The sequence below is a fragment of the Lynx rufus genome, unplaced genomic scaffold, assembly GCF_022079265.1.
Source record: "Lynx rufus isolate CCGP_SWC_20201006 ecotype Redwood Valley unplaced genomic scaffold, mLynRuf1.p SCAF_19, whole genome shotgun sequence".
Lineage (NCBI taxonomy): Eukaryota > Metazoa > Chordata > Mammalia > Carnivora > Felidae > Lynx > Lynx rufus.
Window position 1 is genome coordinate 13,812,275 of NW_025814833.1, and position 7,726 is coordinate 13,820,000.

Here is a 7,726-nt window from a genome sequence, read left to right on the forward strand (position 1 = left end):
AGAAGGAAGGCAGGGTGGAAGGCAAAGGCCTTCAGAGACGCCAGTTTGGGTCTGGGTGGGCTCCCCTCGGCGTCCTGCACCGCCGGGGGGGGGGGGCGGCCCGCGGCGATCAATGCCACCCCTACCCCACCCTCCCCCGCAGAGGCCTCACCTGCCTCTGCACCGGAAGCCGGCCCGCGCCGGTCCCCGCGGCCGTGCCCGCCGCTGGTCACCAGGGGGCGCTGTGCGCCACAACCTCGGGCGCAGAGGGGCGGTGGCCACGTGACCGGACAACCGCGCGCCGGGTCCCGGGTCCCGGCGTCCGCCCGGTGGCCCCCGCCGGCTGCGGGCGCGCTCGGCCTGCTTCCCGCCCCCCCCCCTTCTCCTAACGCTCCGCGCGGGCCACTCGGGGGTGGTGCGGCGGCGACGGCGACTCCGGTCCGGGCTCCATGACCTGTAACCTCCCGGGGACGCTGACGAGCAGCCGCGTGAGTTTCCCGGGCACCAGGAGACGCCTCACTCCGGCTTTGTGGCCGGTTTGGCCCTCCCCGCAAGGCAAAGAGGGGGGGCTCGGTGCCAGGCTTTCCCCTAGCTCGGAGAGGTGCTGTCACATCCCGTCGCACCTCCCCGCCGCCCTTGGAGGGACGCGCTGTCCCCTGGAGGACCCCATGGGAGCGCGCCCAGCGCCGGGGGTGGGGGGCGAGTTTGGATCATGTGGCTGCTCTGGCGGGACCTCCTTGCCCAATAAGCACTGAGCAAATCACCCCCGCCCCGTACCCCCAAATCGACATTTTCACGGATATGCCCCGATGGGACATTCACTTGGTCGTGAACGGGGGCTTGAGAGTTGCAAAAAGTGACTACGTCTCTCACTTGGAGTAGGGACTTCAGGGACGCTCCCGCTTGACCTGGCAGAGGCCGCGGGGTCGCCCGCATTACACGCTTGCAACACTCAGCCGGAAACGCATCGTACACCTCAAGATGTCTTACAGTTACACACACACACACACACACACACACACACACACACACACACACACACCTCTCTGCCGACTTTGATGTCTCTATCAGCACACCCCCCAGCCCCAACCGACAAAAATGCCTGAGAAACTGCATTCACCACCGTCCTTACCAGGTCTTGTAGTGGGGGTAGTCCAGCTGGGGGAGGGGGGGTTAATTTAGAGAGAGATTCAATAATGTGATAGATTGAGGGGTTTTCAAAAGAGCGTTACGCTTTGCACGCTAGAAACTTCACTCATTTTTTTTTTAATTTTTTTTAACGTTGTATTTATTTTTGAGACAGGGAGAGACAGAGCATGAACGGGGGAGGGTCAGAGAGAGGGAGACACAGAATCCGAAGCAGGCTCCGGGCTCTGAGCCGTCAGCCCAGAGCCCGACGCGGGGCTCGAACTCACGGACCGCGAGATCGTGACCTGAGCCGAAGTCGGCCGCTTAACCGACTGAGCCACCCAGGCGCCCCGAAACTTCACTCATTTTAAGTGTACAATTATTTTTAGTAAATTGGCAGAGTTGCGCACCTGTCAGCACATTCTGGTTTTAGAGTATTTTCATCCCCAGCCACCCCGGAGCAAATGCCCATAAAGCTGTCTGCAGTTAATCTCCCCTCCGACCTCTAGCCCTAAGCAACCATTTATCCCTCTTCTGGCTCTATATAGTTGCTTTTTCTGGACAGTTCATATGAATGGAATCATACACTATGTGGTCTTTGGGGACTGGCTTCTTTCACCTAGCGTGATGTTTTCTAGTTTCATCTGTGTTGTAGCACTTACCAGCATGTAATTCCTTTCTATAGCTGAATGATATTCAATGGTGTGGATATACCACATTTGTTTCTCCATTTATCAGTCAATGGACAATTGGGTTGCTTTCATTTTTCGGTTATTAAGAGTGATGCAATAATTGAGAACATTTGTGTGGACATGTGTTTTCAATTCTCTTGCTTTCGCTGCCCTTTCTTTGCTGGTGTTTCCCCTTAACACCCTTTGCCGACCTCTATCACAACACTTTGCACACTGCCCTGCGAATGAATTTGAATTCATTCTCTGACTCTCCACTAGAGAAGGCAAGGACCATGTGCACCCATTCCCTGGGGTAGGAGTGGAATTTCTGGGTCCTCTATGGCAACTCTATGCTTAAGCTTTTTTATTTTTAGGAACTTCCGGGCTCTTTTCCAAAGTGTCTGCACCATTTAATGTTGCTAGTGGTAAATTATGAAGGTTCCAGTTTCTCCGTCTCCTCACCAACACTTGTTTTGTCTTTCGTTTGGTATCTCACTGTGATGTTCGTTTGCCTAGACGGAGTGGTATTTGCTTAACTAGTTTCATTTTGCTTTAATGACTGGCTTTTTAAATGTTATCAAATCGAGTTGCTGAAATGAATAATACACAGCCCATCCGTGCAAGGAGCTCATGGCTCCAAGAGGGAGACAGAGGAACATAATCGTAGTACCGTGTGTTACCTGCTCTGATGGAACTGAGCACAGGCAGGCTGTCAGCACAGAGCCTGACGCGGGGCTTGAACCCACAAACCTTGAGACCATGACCTGAGCCGAAGTCGGTTGCTCAACTGACTGAGCCACCCAGGCGCCCTGCACTGATTTCTAAATTGGTCAGCCACATTAAATGGGAACACAGGGTTAATTATGAAAGCCACGGTCATAAGGCAACCTACCTTCTTGCAAGTTTAACCACAGAAGGCAGGCATTACCAACAGATACTAGGGTAACTGAAGCAAGACAAGATCATGCATTTTAAAGGAATGGCTAGGGAGTTGTCCTCGTTGGTACTTTAGTACCACATAACTTCAGTAGGCCAGAACCCAATTCTTTTTTTTTTTTTAATGTTTATTTTTGAGAGACAGAGACAGAGCATGAGCAGGGGAGGGCAGAGAGAGAGGGAGACACAGAATCCGAAGCAGGCTCCAGGCTCTGAGCTGTCAGCACAGAGCCTGACGTGGGGCCCGAGCTCACAAACTGTGAGATCATGACCTGAGCCGAAGTCAGACGCTCAACCGACCGAGCCACCCAGGCGCCCCGGCCAGAACCCAATTCTAACTGTTCATTAAAAAGGATGTTGTAAGCCAATTTGACAATAAATTATATTAGGAAAAAAAAAAAAGGATGTTACTTTCACTCAAACGTACAAGGAAAAAGCCAAATCACAGACAAGCCGCATAGTATAAGACAGATTGGACAACTATGACCCACGAGCTAAGAACGTTTTATCAGATGAACATTTACAATCAGTTTGATCATGGGAACATGAACTTTCAACCACAATTAAACAAAATATTTTTCTTCTATTCCATTTTTTTCATCAGCAGACCTGTATTACAAAACCATGCAATTAGTATATTTTTATCATCATATTGTATTATAAAGCCTAAAATATTTATTTTCCGCTCTTCACAGAAAAAGTTTGACAGCCCTTGGTTTAATAGAGTAAACAGCAAAACGGAAAGCAATTGCCACATACTTGCTGGGTGACCTTGGGAAGTCGCTTCACTTCTCTGGTCCTGATTTTTGTTATCTGTAAAATGGAGATAAAAGGTGATGGGTGGGTGAGATAAGCTCTAGGGTGAAACCCCCATTCCCCCAAGTTTTGTATTCATTTGTTAGTTATTAAGGCACCTGGGTGGCTTAGTTGGTTAAGAGCCTGATTCTTGATTTCGGCTCAAGTCAGGATCTCACGGTTCCTGAGTTCGAGCCCTGCATCGGGCTCCGCGCTAACAGCGCGGAGCCTGCTTGGGATTCCCACCCTCCCTCTCTCTGCCCCTTCCCTGCGCGCGCTCTCTCTCTCTCTCTCTCAAAATATATACATAAACATTAAAAAATAATTATGTAAACGTCTATTGAGATACTATCGTGTATTAAGAACTGTTAAAGGCATTGGGGATACAGCAGGAAGCAAAACCCCTGTCCTGAAAAAGGATATTATTCCAAATGAAGAGACTTAAGATGCAATGTGTGGTCTGAGATTGGATCCTGATTTGAACAAGCTAGCGTTATAGGACACTTGGGGAAAAGTAGGGAAATTTGACTATGGATGGGTATTAGATGAGGTGAAAATTGACTAACACGAAATGGTAGAGGTGATTAACTGAAAAAAGCAGTTAGAAAGCATATGTACACGTATTATCTCATTTTGGTAGAAAGTGCATATACGTATTATGTAAACTTGGAGGAATTCTTGATCTGGAAGGATATATATAGTAAGGTCTTTTTTTTTATTTTATTTTTTATTTTTATTAAGAAAAATTTTGGGGGGGGGGGCGCCTGGGTGGCTCAGTCGGTTAAGCGTCCGACTTCGGCTCAGGTCATGATCTCATGGCTCGTAGGTTCGAGCCCCAGATCGGGCTCTGTGCTGATAGCTCAGGGCCTGGAGCCTGCTTCACATTCTGTGTCTCTCTCTCTCTGGCCCTCCTGCGCCTGTGCTCTTTCTCTCTCTCAAAAATAAATAAACATTAAAAGAATTTTTTAAAGTAAAAACATGAAAAATAACGTTTAATGTTTATTTTTGTCTAATTTCAATGTTTAAATGTTGATTTTTAAATAAAAATTAAAAAATTTTTTTAAATTTATTTTTGAGAGAGAGAAAGAGCACAAGCGGGGGAGGGGCAGAGAGAGAGGGAGACCCAGAATCTGAAGCAGGCTCCAGGCTCCCAGCTGTCAGCAGAGAGCCCGATGCTGGGCTCGAACCCACGAACCGCGAGATCGTGACCTGACGCTTAACTCGCTGAACCACCCAGGCGCCCCCTAATTTGTTTTTTTTTTTTTAAGTTTTTTTAGAGAGAGAAAGAGTGCAAGTAGGGGAGAGGCAGAGGGAGAGAGAGAGAGAGAGAGAGAGAGAGAGAGAGAGAGAGAGAACCCTAAGCAGGCTTCACGCCCAGCGCCGAGCTCTATGCAAGGCTCGATCTCATGATTGTGAGATCATGACCTGAGCTGAAATCAAGAGTCGGCCGCTCAACCGACTGAGCCACCCAGGTGCCCCCTATACTAAGCTCTTAATAGTGGTAATTTCCGGGTGGTGGGAATATAATGTTTCTGTTTTCTTATCTTTTCTGATTTTCTACATTGGACATTTACCGCTTTTGTAAAAATACAAGATTCTGTCTAATTGAAAAAAATCCTCTCTCTCTTCATGGAATTGACATGCGAGTGCCTCTCGTAAGTGTTCACATGGCCGGATCTGTCACTTTTTATGGGGGAAACATCTATAAAAATGGAGGCTGCTCTTTCCCCCTGCAGGTAACAGGGCTAGAGAGGCAAATGATGGCAGTGTCCATCGAAGCACCGTTTAGGAGAGAACGTGCCCAATCTGATACCAGAGGTAGGTTTATCTCTCTTGTATCAGTGGACGCATTAATGTGATTCAGCATTTCAATCTTGTAACTACTTCTCTTATTCTAGGCCAGGGGTCCATAAACCCTGCCACCTATTTTAGTAAATAAAGTCTCATCGGAACACGGGCCCACTGATTTGTTTATGTGGTATCTATCACTGCTTTATTGCCCCGCAATGGCACGGTGGGGTAGGGGTGCAGAGACCATATCACCCCGAAAACTAAACGTATTTACTGCCTGGCCCTTGAAAGAAAAAGTGGGCGGAGCCCTGTTCTAGGCTGGCTGGAAGACCGCCTCAGTACACAGGCCTGTGGGAGGGAATGCCCGGCTCCGCGTTAAATGAACAAACGTATGCTCCGATTTACAAACCTCGTTCTCTCCTGAGCTGGATCAGCGTGTGCCAGTATTCCCAATTCTGGATAATTCTAGGTTACTTACAGTATTGGGTTTCTCATCCTGCAAGGCTGAGGCGAAGGCCAGCCCGCAGGAAGACGGACGTGTCAGCGAGGTGAACGATAGCCTGTGAGCCCTATCACAGCTGGCTAGTCGGTCTTCCCTTGATCTAGCTAAGATCTCCGTAGGCTTCACATTTGGTTCAAATGCCTCCTCCTCCCAGAAGCCCCCTCTGACTCCTCACCCTGATTTCACCGTCCCACGCCAGTGCTCCCACAGCACCCTGGCAGGCCTCTTTCATAACACGTAGCACCCTACCCCGTAAGCACGGATTCCTTCTCGGATTCTCCCCCAGAGAAGGCAAGGACCATGTGCACGCACTCTCTGGTAGCCCCTGAGCCCAGCCTGAAGCCTAGCATATGGTAGCTTCCTAGCCGCGCGTCCTTGGCCACGCGACTGCGCTGAGCCTCAGTTTTCTCGTCGGTAAAATGGGGACAATAGCAATAGTTGCTCCCCCGTAGTGTTGTGTGTGGGTATTAGCTATTCAGCGAACACTTAATGAATGAATGACATATAGGATATCGCGCTGGACTGGGAATTGTGAAAGCCCCCAGCAGCAGGGTACGGTAACAGGTTGTTACGTTTAGTCTATGTAGACCAGCAACGCACTTATCCTACATTGGGCCCCCGAACTGGAGTCGCGTTCATCCATCCCGTCAACACTTGTGGAGCGCCTACTGTGGGCCCAATACCGTGCCAGATATTACAGATATACAGGGATATCCACAGTCTCCGCCCTCACGGAGATTACATTCTAGTGAGAGAGATGGGCCAGTTTACAAACTGATACAGAATCTATTACGGACTGTGCTCAACGTAAAGAAAATACATAGGCCAAACCACAGTTACCGAGACGGGCTGTTATCTATGTGGCGATCCAGGAGAACTCCTTTAAAGAGGTGACATTCGAGGGGAGACTGGAAGAATGAGCCAACCATGAGAGGAGCTGGAGAAAGAATATTCTAGGCGGAGAAAGAGTAAGTGCAAAGGCTTGAAGCCGTAAAGGATTTGGCAGAGTCGAGGAGATGGAAAGAGGCAAAGGAGGCCAGAGGGTGAAGAGGTGGGGCTCATTCTAAGAAGAGAGGGCAGCTGTTTTCATGATTGTAAGAAGGCGAATTCCAAGATCTGTCACTCTGCGTTTTTAAAAACTTAAGCAAATATCTGTGTGGGAGAATGATGGCCTCCCCCAAAGGGGTTCACATACTAAACCCCAGAACTGAGTGCCCTGCTTTACATGACAGAAGGGACTTCGCAACTGTGATTAAGTTAAGGATGGAGACCTGAGGGCATTCCCCTGGCGGTCCGGTAGGATTACAAGGGTCCTTTCCTTGTAAGAGGAAGACGGAAGGGGCTCAGAGGACAGAGGTTTGCAGATGGCAGCAGGGCTCACAGAGAGGTCTGAAGATGCTGTGTTGCTGGCCAGAAGGTGGAAGAAGGGTCCATAGCCGAGGAATGTAGGCAGCGCATAGAGGCTGGAAAGACAAGGGGTTAGATTCTCCCGTAAAGCCCCCAGAAAGAACACAGCCCTGCTGACGCCTGCAGCTTTAGCCTCGTGAATCTCATTCTGGACTTCGGACCTTCTTTTATTTTTTTTAATTTTTTTTTTCAACGTTTTTATTTATTTTTGGGACAGAGAGAGACAGAGCATGAACGGGGGAGGGGCAGAGAGAGAGGGAGACACAGAATCGGAAACAGGCTCCAGGCTCCGAGCCATCAGCCCAGAGCCCGACGCGGGGCTCGAACTCACGGACCGCGAGATCGTGACCTGGCTGAAGTCGGACGCTTAACCGACTGCGCCACCCAGGCGCCCCTGGACTTCGGACCTTCAAAACGGCAATCTAATACATTTATGGCATTCTGAGCCCCCGAATTTGTGGTCACTTGTTACGGGAGCCATGGAAAGCCAATACTCCTTGTGTGGAAAGATACACCA

General features: G+C 49.4%; 1 long non-coding RNA gene across 1 annotated transcript in view; it reads left to right on the plus strand.

Moving 5' to 3' along the window:
• The first annotated feature begins 383 nt into the window (after positions 1 to 383).
• Positions 384 to 7,726, plus strand: part of LOC124513978 (uncharacterized) — a 42,407-nt gene continuing 35,064 nt past the window's right edge. Inside the window, exon 1 of the long non-coding RNA XR_006962561.1 lies at positions 384 to 467. This is a non-coding gene — a long non-coding RNA (uncharacterized LOC124513978). The remainder of the gene's footprint in view (positions 468 to 7,726) is intronic.